Source organism: Bactrocera neohumeralis, chromosome 6 (assembly GCF_024586455.1).
Source record: "Bactrocera neohumeralis isolate Rockhampton chromosome 6, APGP_CSIRO_Bneo_wtdbg2-racon-allhic-juicebox.fasta_v2, whole genome shotgun sequence".
Lineage (NCBI taxonomy): Eukaryota > Metazoa > Arthropoda > Insecta > Diptera > Tephritidae > Bactrocera > Bactrocera neohumeralis.
In genome coordinates, this window is record NC_065923.1 from 69,462,362 (window position 1) to 69,475,668 (window position 13,307).

Below are 13,307 nucleotides of genomic sequence, written 5' to 3' on the forward strand. Positions count from 1 at the left end.
CATTTAAATGAAACGCAAACAGCTGATGAAAGTGAAGGAAATGAAATGACGGCAAAGAAATCGGCATTAAATGGAATTGAAAAATTAAGCGGATATATCATATTGATAATGAGAAAAACACGTTAATTAATTTTAAAAAGACGATAATAACTTACAGGGTGGTGGAGAGTAAAGAGATTATTATATAATCGTTATTTAAGGGGGAAGTTAAGTTCAAGGAAAAAACGTATTGTTCGAGAAATCGGTTAAAAAACATTATGAATTTTGCTTCAGTCAACATGAAATTCAGACACGATATTAATATGAAATATTATGAGGTTTTTTAAGACAAAAAATTAATTTCGAATAAAAATTAAATCCCTACTTCAACCTTAAAACAATAAATTTAACTTTTAAAAATACAATGTGTAGTATACATGTTCAAAATTCATAGTTTTTGCCGGTGTATGCACTTGGCAAAATATACCCATAACTCAAAATTGTTCGTGGGATTACCCTGTGTTTTAAATATTCTAGTATAGCAATGAACTTCAACGTTCCGCTTCCGATACGCGCAAATACAACACCGTTAACAGCAGCAAGTTGACAGCAGTCAAAAACAAAAGTTCCGCGAGAGCGCATTAAATAATGAACACAAGCGGTTACTTGACAAGTAGCGGATAAAGAGCACCAATGCAGAGCCACTTAAATAATTTACATAAAGTAGAAGAAAATATCTGTTGTGAATATAGCATAAATATCTAAAATTTTATTTTCAATAACATAAGAATTTAACGGTAAAAGTGCATAAACGATGTAATCTGTGAGATAGTGCATGAAATAAAAGCAAATGCAGAATTAGCTGCAATGTGAACAATAAAAAAGTTAATGGAGCGTAGTAGAATAGATGCAAATAAAATCTGTGCGCAACTAGAAAAAGAACCAAAGTGCAATAAAAAGATAGAGATAAATAAAGTGAAAAAGTGCATACAAATTTCAATAAGCACCAAGTTTGCGAATATACATACATACATATGTATGAATGTAACTATAAATATAAATTAAAGTATAACGAGAGGTAAGAGTAGTGAAAACTGCATTTCAATAACTACATGTAAATATTAAAACTATTATATTACAATAAGCAGCTAGTGAAAAATCAGTTACTGGAATTTTGTGGCACAGTTTTGTGCAGTTACTGCTAGTGCAGCAGTTGTTTTTATTTTTCATGAAAACGAAATGGCACAAGAAAAATCAATTTTCTGGCGAGCTCCCTACTTCTAACTATCATCCATACTTATATATGTACATATGTAAATGCAAACCTCCTAAAAGGGTTGAGCACCTATTTTCCAACAGCTGAGCAACTTATGTATTTTGAATGTATGCTTTTGGAATTTAAGTAATATTTAAATTAATAAGAAAAATGGAAAAATCGCAGTAGCCAACAGAATAGTAAATGCTGACATGCAGGCGAGCCCCAAAGAAACGCTGCCAAGCCGGCTGTAAAAAATTATAATTGGAAAAAGTGAATGCAGTGCAGTGACGTGCTGCAATACAAGTACATGCATGCACATATGCGCTATGGCGTGTGGCAAAGGCAGTTAAAGGGTTTAGTGGAGCGGCGGTATGGTGGCGTGTGTAGAAAATCAATATGCCAAGTGGCATGCAAGCCAGGGCAACCAGGCAGTTCCAGCAGCAGTTAGCACACACAAACATACATACCTATACAATAAAGCATACATTGCGATGTATTATATGCATGTATAAGTTAGATGCTTTAATAAATACCTGCCGTGTGACACGTTGGATTGCAATTGCCATACATACACACATTGACACAATCAAAGCGCTTAACACTAAAGTTAAAATTTTATGAAATCTCATACGTTGCAACTTAATTTAATTAATTAATACTTAAAAACTATTGTCTATCTCATAGTAAATTTACAAGTATGCAGTGAAGTGTCCTTTTTTGTTGATATAAATTCATTCAGTTGTTACGTGGTCACCTAACCCCGCAACGCCTCCACTATCGCGCACTCATAAGCACCTTTCTTGCGCTATTTTTTTTATTAAATTGCTTTTTGTTTCTCGCCTCTAGTGTCATTTATAATATGCAGCGATTATGGCACATAGAGGGAAATAGCGATGGCTCATTAGTAGCAACAAAAACGAAGGTATCTAATATGTAGGGCCCATACAGTACATTTTATTAAAATGAGTATGCAGTGTATGTTTTAAGTCTTGTCATGCGGATAAAATCATTAAAACTAATAATAATAATATTTTTTAATTTTTTCAATTATTTAATATTTTTATAAAAAGCAATAACAAAAAACCAGCAACTTAAAGTAATCATTTTTCAAATTAGTGAAAAAATGTTTCGATAACTTAAAATTTCACCACTATAATATGTATGCACTAAGCATAAATTGCGGAACAAAGTTCAAACGGTTTTATTTTTAAGCTTTGATGGATCGTTACTTCTTTGTTGCATAGCCTTTGGACTTTTTAATTGTACTTAATTTGCTTGGCATCGACACACGAAGTTTGGAATCTTTCTCCATTCTTCGGTTAACGCAGTTTTCAAAGATTCTTTGTTTGTGATTTGATTCTTCGGTTTTTTCTTTCTAAGAAATACCACAAATGCTCGATTGGATGCAAATCAGGAGATTGGTCTGATGTTTTTAATTGCTCAGTACTAAATTTTCTCCAAACTTTTTCATGCTCATCCGAGCTAAAAATATATACATATACTTTCATCCGGGAAAATAACTGAATTCCAGAAATTTTTAACTTTATTTTCGTGCCTTTTCACAAACAAACTCAAACTCGCGTGTAAGCGTTGCTTATGAAGGCTTTTTACGAACATTACGACCATGGTAGCCAGCATCATACAGCACTCGACGACTAGTTTGGGGACTGCAGATTTTACCAGTCTCATTTTCAGTTTCTTAAATCACTTTAGGTGCACTTTTCTTCGGGTAGCCAGTATCTTGCGTGTATAATAATATAATGATATATTATATAATATTATTATATAATATATCATTTAATTATATAATATAATACGCTGATCCGTTGCATCAAATATTTTTGGCCACCCAGATCTTTCCTTATTATTTGTATTTCCCACTTTTTTGTATTTTTCTATTATTTTTTATTAGTAGAACTACTTTTACTTTTATTTTTGCAATTTGCCTCTGATTAATTTTTGTGATGCACTGTACATAAATAAGTATGAAGTTGCATATGTATTGAAAATTGTTGATTGCATTGTGTGCTCTTTCAAAAATCACAAAATAATAAAAATAATAATATATAAAAAAATAGATAAAAATGTAAAAAAATTAAAAATAAAAAATAAATATATAAAAAGTAAAAAGAAAAAATATATAATACAATTGTTGAAACTGTCGCTTGGAAGAATAAGTACATATTTATGTATGAATCAGCTGAAAAGTTATGTGAAATTAAACTACTGCAATCATAAAACATTTTTGTGGTTCCTTTGTTGTGGTTGCAGTGTGTCGCTCTGCCTGGACGCTAAACCCCAGCCATGTGCGTTTCTGCACGTAGTCCGCCGTTGTTATTCTTGAACTATTTTCATGACTACTATTAATGTTATTACGGTTCAAATGCGGTTTTTGCAGCTATATACATACATACATACATACATACATAATAAGTATGTACACGTACATAAACAATGGTTCCCTACTTTTTTTTTAAAGAAAAACAGAGAAACTTCAAATTTAATGGAGACTGTTTATTATCGTTCGAAAGAACATACTTTCCCATTTATTTTTTGAAGATTATCTCTTTCAACTGTTGGCCGCGGCTACGTCTCAATTCGTTCGCCCGTTTAATCCAATTTTCGATGACTCGTTCGCGCATTTCGACTAGTAACTGTCAAATGACACGCGTTTTGCTGCAAGGCCTGAATCGAAGCAGGATTGTCCGCATAGACTTTAGACTTTATATATCCTCATAGGAAGAAGTCTAACGGTGTGATATCACATGACCTTGATGGCCAATCGACCGGCCCAAAACATGAAATTATCTGCTCACTGAAGTGTTTTCTAAATAAATCCATTGATTGATGCGATGTGTTGGAAGTGGCGCTGTCTTGTTGAAACCAAATGTCGCCGATATCACGAGGTTCAAAGTCAGGCATCAAATAGTCGATTATCATGGCGCAATAGCGGTCGCCATTACGATTACGTTCTCACCGTCATTATTTTTGAAGAAATATGGACCGATGATTCCACCGACCCAGAAACCACACCAAAACGTTGTTTTTTCCAAACAATGCCAAACAATATTAAACAAAAATAACATGACTGCTTTACGCGCCACACGCGTGATCTGTCAAAAAAAGGTTTTGAAAAAAGGTTTATTGCCATCAATTGTCATTTAAAAATGTGTACATAAATAGCTAATTGCTTCACAAATTAAGCAGAAAAGCCTATTTTTAGATTTAAACTCGCATCATCATTATGAATTGAAATTAAAACCGACCGTTATAAGCATAAAGTGCGTTCCAAAGTAAACAGGACTTAAAAAAAAACAAACAGAACAAATGGTTTTTTCGGCAAAGTCAATTTATTTTATTAAAAATAGTCTGCTTCTGCTTCAAAACAGGTTTTTGCACGGTCCAAAAGCATATCGAACGAGTGTTTTAGCTCGTTGGTTTGTATGGCTGCCAGTATGCCGGTGCAAGCCTTTTGAATGGCCTCTACGTCTGCATAACCCTTTCCTTACATGGGCAAATGCATTTTTCCGAAAAAAAAGATGTCGTACGGTGCCATATCAGGTGAATACGGGGAGTGGTTAATGGTCAAAATGTGATTTTTGGGCAAATTATGTAACAAGGTGTCCTTCGAATGTTGGATTCTGAGCAATTTTTGGTCGTCAGTCAATTTGTGCGGAACAAACCGTGCACACACCTTTCGTAAGCCCAAATGTTCGGTCAAATGCGATAAATTGATGTTTTGGAGATGTTCAATTCCATTTCCATGAATTTCAATGATGATTTCGGCTGATTTTTGGTGAATTCACGCACAGTTTCGATGGAATCCGGTGATCACGGATTTTAATTGGACCACATGTTGATCGTCATTTAAGTCCTCACGATCACTTTGAAAACGTTGAAACCACTTGTGCACTCTGCTACGGGATAGGCCATCATCGCCATAAACTTGTTTCATCAATTAAAACGTTTCGATAAAAGTTTTACCAATTTCAAAACAAAATTTAATATTGGCTCTTTGTTCGAAGCTCATTTTGGCACCGATAACACAAACATACTGACACTTAAAACGCAATAACTTTACTTACAATCGATGAAATGTCATGAAATTCTCACAATCGATAAAGATAGCAGACTCTAACGCACTAGTCGACATATAGATAGATGACACCACCAGGGGGCGCTACATTCAAAAAGTCCTGTTTACTTTGGAACGAACCTTGTAGGCGGTCCATACTGGTACCTAGAACTCCTATAAAATTGATCATAAAAGCCAATCACAAATCTGTTGAAGCAGCTAACGTCAGTTTCGGCTATGACTTCTGGCTCGCCAAAGGTAGATCAGCACTAACTAAGATTTGAGCAATTGATAACAGATAATATTAAAATCAAAAGACTTTTATCTAGCATGAGCGGCTCGGCACTTTCTTCGTTCCCGCGCCTACAAAAAGTCAGTTCAGGCGCCAAAAAAATGGTTCTTTACGGAAAGTAGTAGTCTTGGTTAAGTTAACCAGAACTTAACTGACTGTTGGATGCTAAGAAAATGATTCTTACAGACGTCCATACCCAACGAGTATATACTCGTACATATTGCAGTTAGTCGCATCATTTAATGAAGCAGCAATTAATTGCTCACACTTCCAGTTCACTCACTCGCGATTTTATGCATTTTATTTGCTCTCGTTTTTTTCTTTTGGATTCCACTCGCTCCGCTTATCACTCGTATCTGTGATTTATGCACATATCTATTTACATACATACATTTGTTAATGCTCTTGCAGTTTCTCTCGCGATGCAATGGAGCCGAGCTGTTGACAAATAATGCAATCAGTTTGCAAAATTTTCCATTGCTGTGAATATCAAATAGAGACTGGGGAAAATGTCGTGTTTTCGCACGAGATTAAAATATGTAATTTATTTACTTGCACTATAAAACACTCATACACACACATACTATACACACTGGTGAGTGTTTGTGTTAATTATTTGAGGAGTGGATAGTTTTTTGCCAGTAATGGCATACTTGTGCACTTTTATATTTCTGTTTGTTGTGTTAGATAAGTTGTTGTAATATATGACTAATGGTCAAAGTGATTACGTTTTATTAATATAGCAGTTTGTGCTATTTTTAACTTCATACTAGATGCTTTTGTTTAATTATAAACTAGGCAATAACATAATATGAATAATGTGTTGGATGATGGATATGCATAGCTGTATGTATGTTTATGCTTACTAGATTAAGATTAGAAAATAGACAGGTAATTGGCTATAATAATATAATTTATGACATGGATTCTTTAAGACTTGATAAACTGGGACCACAACGATTCATTAGAGTTGGAAAGTTCTCTACAAATATATGTAGATTAGGTTAGATTAATCTGGTAGGCCCACAAACCACGCATAGACCAGTTTTGATCCTTTACGGCACCAAACGGAGTTCAGTTGCTAGCTTCAAGAGTAGAAGTCATCCTTTAGGATGCCCGCGCTTGACGCGAATTTTAACAGACTCTGCGGCCTTACTATCGATAACTCCTCCAGTGTATCATACCGTGGAGGCACCAGATGATTACAGCGTGGTCTTGCCAATACGGGACTAGTGCACAAGAGATGCTCCATTATTTCCGTCATGTCTTGCCCCAAACATTTCCTGCATTTTTCTCGATCTGTGAACCCCATCCTGCGGGCGTGTGTCGACACCAGACAGTTAGTATTCCCATCATGTTCCTACAGTCTCTTCTATCGAGTGTCAGTGGGTAGTGTTCTTCCGATTTACCGTTTTGCACATGACTTCTGCACTTTTACACCCAGGTCGCTCGTTCCATCGTGTTTTGATTTGACCATGCTTCTGTCGAGATCATCGTATAGACAATGCTTGGGTTTCACAATGTTGATCACGTGTTCGGTTGTTAGCCGTACACCATTCTTGGCAATCTCGTCCACTATTTCATTGCCTTCGATGCCTTTGTGTCCTGGCACCCAGTCGAATGTGAAGTTGCTTATTTCTGGCAACACTTTCCACTGCTGCTCTGCTTCCCAAGACACTTCTGACCGATATGCGATTCGAAGTTACCGCCTTGTTTGCTGCTTGGCTGTCTACGTAGATGTTGATTCTGTAATTGCCTGCAGGTGCATTAGAGGTCAGCTCCGCGGCTTTCGCCATAGTAAAGACCTCAGTTTGAAATATACTACAGTGGTCCGGCAACTTAAAAGGTTGCCTTATGCCCAACTCTGGACAGTATATTCTTGCAGTCTACAAACATAAGGCCTACTGACTTTAAAAATGCGTTATTTTGACGTGAGAATTCATGTTTTTTCGAATTTAAGTCGTTTTGTCCTTAATATTTTGGCATAATTTTGAGGTTATGTAAAAAAAGTTGTGGATCATTTCATTGTGTGTCTTTCTATCCGTGAAATAGAGGAGTTCGTAAAACTTAAGACCCGCGACGAGCTTGTTGATTTTAAGTCAAACTTCTACTGCCGAGTGTAGCCTAAGCACTATGATGGTAGGCGGGAATACTGCAATGGAGTTCACTTATCATTCATTCAGGGCAGGCAACCATGAGTTAAGAATTGCTTGACTTCGCCATCACTTTGTATAAAACTTATATGGGAGACAGGTCGCCTGTCAGTGGATTGGCAAAACTGATGAACTGGTAAAAAAAAGGAACCTTAGCTGACCCTGCTTAAAATAGAATGGGAAAAGATCGAAGCTCCGCCCTCTTCGTCCTCCCATACGTGTCAAATGGTTCATCTGTTGTGTTGATTGACGCGATGTGTGGGAAATGGCGCCGTCTTGTTTGAAACCAAATGTCGCCGAGATCACAAGCTTCAATTTCAGACGTCAAATAATGGATTATTATGGCGAGATAACGTTCGCCATTGATGGTTACGTTCTCACCAGCATCATTTTTGCAGGAATATGGACCGATGATTCCACTGGATAAAATAGGAGCACTTGAATCTCATCAGGTTGCTATTTGTCCCAAATGTTGCAATTTTGTTTGTTTATATGCCCATTGAGCCAGAAAGGATCTCATCGCTGAACAAAATTTGGTTCGAAAATGTCGGATTTTGAAGCTTTTGAAGAGTCCATAGAGTGAAGCGATGTCGCTTGGGAAGGTCGAGCAGGTTCGGTTCTTGCACAAGCTGTACTTTACGCTTTCAATTTAAGATCTCGACGTAAAATGGGCTAAGTCGTTCCAAACGTCAGTCCGTGTTGCCAGCGCCGAATCAACTCTCTACGGAGTAATGGCGAATCGAAGACAGCTAGGGATCCAACGAACCCTTCTGGATGTTACAAGCTGCGTGGTACTTAACAAACCTTGTTCAGGGTATAAAAATATGCGAAATAACCGAAAAATAAAGATCTGCACCAAACATAATTTGCATTGTCAATACTTTTGCTTTTACGTATTATACATACATGCATACATAGGTACATATACATATATATGTCTGCATATATTCACCTATTAATATGTGTGCGCATAGTGTTTGTATATTTGTTCTCGTAAACCCGCAATGGTCCACTTAAGTGGTATTTATTGTGTTTGTAAACGGCGAGCAGTTTAAATTACGCACTTCCGTCGTGCTTTGTGTCGTAATTTATGCACACATAAAGCGCTGTGCTGCACATTTAAGTTGCGTGTAACTAAAAATAGCCACTGAATATGTATACATACATATATATTATGGTAATTGTGATATTTTTGCACATGTCTCATAATTTACATAGAATATTTCATAAAAAAAAAGCGTAGTTGGTATCAGCTGAGCCAACAATTGCCAATCTTATGCCAAAATAAATATATATACTTACATACATATGTATGTGTAGGTGTGTGCGCTTAATGTTCTTCATCTTGCTGCTCGTATTCTACATACATACGTATATATGTACATATTTCCATGCTTACTACTCCGCTTAATGTGTTTACAAAAGGCTTGTACTCAATCATTTGAGTTCAGCGCCGACGTTGACAGCGAACATTCGCTTCTTATTACAATTTCGTTTATTTTCTTTTTATTGTTATTTTACGTTTTATTGGTTTGTTATTTTATTGTGTGCGTTTTTTTTTTGTTTTTGCCGCGCATTAAGCACATATGAATTGAAATCAATTATACCATGACACAAAAAAAAAACAATAACAAATAAGTTATTACACGTGTAAAATGATATAGCGAGTGGCGTATGCCGGCGAGTAGATTTATTTACTTATATTATGATCTATTGGTGGGGAAATTATTAAGTGAAAATTATGAAGAGATGAAAAGTTTAATGGCAAAGGCAAACAATCGCCAGTCTAAATATACATAGTATATAAATATAATTACGTAGGTTGCTATATATATTTCTGGCCTAATAATGTAAATAGGCATATTTACCAACGAAAATGTTTTTTTTTTTTTTTTTTTTTTTTTTTTATTTTTTTTTTTTTTTTTGTCGATTGCTGTTTTGTTTCGGGCTCATACGCATAGATCCATGACCTGTTCTTATAAACGTCTTTTGAAACACCGCGATCGTATTTTTTCAGCATTTCTTTACTCCAATGTTTTTGTTTCCTTAACGAGCCTTTTGTTGAGCGATTGTCAAATTGTGCGGGATCCAACGAGAACAAACCTTTTTTACGGCCAGGTGTTCATGCAATATCGAATGTATGCTGGTGGGAGAAATGCATAGGCATGCCTCTATCTGAAGGTATGTTACTACATGACGGTCTTGCATTATCAGTTCACGTACGGCATCGATGTTTTCTGGCACAACGGCTGTTTTTGGACGACCTTCACGGAATTCGTCTTTGAGCGAGCGTCGGCCACGATTGAATTCGTTGTACCAGTTTTTCACAGTGCTATAGGATGGTGCTTCATAGCCATACAAAGATTTTAGTTCATCGATGCACTCTTGTCGTGATAATCCACGTCGAAAGTTGTGAAAAATGATCGCACGAAAATGTTCACGAGTTAATTCCATTTTTTGGCCGAGATGAATTTTTTAATTCCCTGTTAATGTGTAATAAAACAATTCACGACTAAATGACAAAACGTTCTGAGTGATGTTAAGCTAAAAAATGTCAAACTTTCCAATAGAAATGTCAGATTGCACCTGGCAACACTTAGTGTTGCCCTAGGCCAGAATATATATAGCAGCCCTCGTAAATATATTTATATTCAAATACAAATATATAGCAAAGTTTAGGAGGATCGCTAGGACAGCTACATGTTTCAGGTCCCTTAAGAACTTCTGCTAGGTGCTTTGAAGAATTTTTGTATATCCTCAAATGGGTATATTAAGCTTGCCCCGAATTTTGTAACACCCCGCAAGGAACTTCAGAGACCTTATAATATGTATACATATATAAATAATCTGCGTGATGAGCTTAGTCGGTATAGCCATGTTTATATCTCTGACTGTAACAAACGAGCACTTTTGTCCTTCAGCTTTTGAGATATCGATCAGAAATTTTGCACACATCTTTTTCTTCCCAAGAAGCCGCATATTTGTCGAAATCGCTGATATCGAAACACTATAGCCTATAGCTACCATACAAACGGTACTAACCAAATCGAGTTCTTGTAGGGAAAACTATGTTATTTGAGAAGATATATTGATTACATGCGACATGGATTAGTCCCCAAGTCTATGCTACAATTTCTGTATATATTGTTCAAATATAATCATTATAGGATATAGCTGTCATACAAAGTGACCGTTCAAAATCCAGTTCTTGTATGAAAAACTTCTTTATTTTACAATATATCGTTATGTATGGATTATTATCTAAAGTACTTCAACAGTTTCCGAAAAAATTTTTCAGATCGGACCACTATAGCATATAGCTGCCATACAAAAGTTTTTTTATTTAATCAGAAATCTACACGAAATTTGCCCTGGATTATTATCTAAAGTACTTCAACAATTTCCGAACAAATTTTTCAGATCGGACCACTATAGCATATAGCTGCCATACAAACTAAGTTTTCAGAAACAAGTCCTTGTATGGAAAAGTTTTTAATTTGATGAGATATCTGCACGAAATTTGCCCGGGATCATTATCTAAAGCAGCGAAAAAATGTTCGAATATATTATTCAGATCGGACCACTATAGCATATAGCTGCCATATAAACTGACCGATCAAAATCCAGTTCTTGTATGAAAAACTTCTTTATTTTACAAAATATCGTTACAAAACTTAGCATGGGTTATTATCCAAAGTATTTCCACGATGTCCGATCAAATTTTTTGAGATCTGACCATTATAGCATATAGCTGCCATACCAACTAAGTTTTCAGAAACAAGTCCTTGTATGGAAAAGTTTTTAATTTGATGAGATATCTGCACGAAATTTGCCCGGGATCATTATCTAAAGCAGCGAAAAAATGTTCGAATATATTATTCAGATCGGACCACTATAGCATATAGCTGCCATATAAACTGACCGATCAAAATCCAGTTCTTGTATGAAAAACTTCTTTATTTTGCAAAATATCGTTACAAAACTTGGCATGGATTATTATCCAAAGTATTTCCACGATGTCCGATCAAATTTTTTGAGATCTGACCATTATAGCATATAGCTGCCATACCAACTAAGCTTCCAGAAACAAGTACTTGTATGCAAAAGTTTTTAATTTGATGAGATTTCCATATTTTTTATTAGTGAAGGTCACTTTTTTCTTGTTTTAAGCTTCGAATCGCCAAAATTTCTAAGTTTTGCTTTTTGCTGCCCTTCTACTGCAGAAATACTTCCTTTAGACTTACCTTAATTATAATTTATGACACCAAAACAATTCCTTACATTATATTTGAATAATTTTGTCAACACTTTTCATTAACTTTAGCTTAGCCACTACCGTTACTTCTATTTGACAACACTTCATTAGTTTTAGCTCAGCTACTACCTTTCCAGCTATTTGCAGCAATGCAATTGAATGTCCTTTGACCGCCTCTTTTCCATATTCGAAAACAACTTTGACGGCGTCATACAACTTTGTTGACCTTCTAGCTGCTTTGTTGTAGTAGAAGTTCGTTTAGTCGGAAATCCATTCCAAATTTTGTGCTTTTTTATACACTCACAATTTACCACCTAATAAATATGCGCCTCTTAAAGCGTTTAACTGAAATGCCAACTAATGTGCCACAAAGCTAGTTGCTCATTACCAAGCAACTCTGCGCTAATGTCATGTCAGTAATGCAATTATTAAGCGCTGTGTAATGGACGAGCCTAAAAGCATTTTTATATCTACATAAATTTATATATATCACATACATATGTACATACATACCTATGTATGTATATGCCCGCGCACGTCAGCTAATATGTGTATAATTATATGGCGGTTTTGTTGTTGTCCGCCCTTGTCGAGCGCTTAACTTGCGCTTTTATGCAAATAGCAACGCCCAAAACCTTAGCACTCAACCAAGAGGGGGGCTTGTCTTGCACTTAACCAACAATGGCAACAGTAACAGCAACAGTAGTGACTTCGCTGAGGGTTGTAGGGTACTTGAACTTCAGCAAGGTCGCTGTGCTTTAAGCGGGCATATGAAAGCCACATATGTACATACATACATACATACAGTGAAGCGAAGCGTTAAGGCATAAGATTACAGTGGAAACGTTTTATGCTTTTGCACTTTATGTGTGTGTGTGTTTTTTTTTATATCTATACGTCTGCTTTATTGCACACGCTTGTTGCTGCCGTTGATTTTTTCGTGTCAGTTTTATTTGTGTAAAAATTTATGTATTTGCAATTTGCTTCTTGCATTTTCTTGCTGCTTGCTTTCGCACAATGAAGGGTCAACGATTTTACTTGCAAACTGCTGGTACGATTGCACCAAGCGTTGGCGTGAAATGTGTTTTCGCCTCAAGGAAGATGAGTTGCAGTTGCGCGGAAGTCAGTGGTGACATTGCAAATGGTTGCTTTGACTTCAATTGGTTTGTTGCAGCGTCGTTGTTTATTTTATATTTCAAAAATGTAAAAAAATATACCCTGAACAGGGTCTGTCACCATATATTCTAGTCCCCCTTTTTTCGGTTATAACCGCGTAAGCGGTGTCTTCACCAATA

At 36.0% G+C, this 13,307-nt stretch overlaps 1 protein-coding gene across 2 annotated transcripts in view; it reads left to right on the forward strand.

The window, feature by feature from the left end:
* The first annotated feature begins 597 nt into the window (after positions 1-597).
* Positions 598-13,307, forward strand: part of LOC126761242 (rho-related BTB domain-containing protein 1) — a 44,366-nt gene continuing 31,656 nt past the window's right edge. For both annotated transcript variants that reach the window (XM_050477239.1, XM_050477240.1), the window contains exon 1: positions 598-1,057. The gene's annotated coding sequence lies outside the window, so the exon portion shown is untranslated. The remainder of the gene's footprint in view (positions 1,058-13,307) is intronic.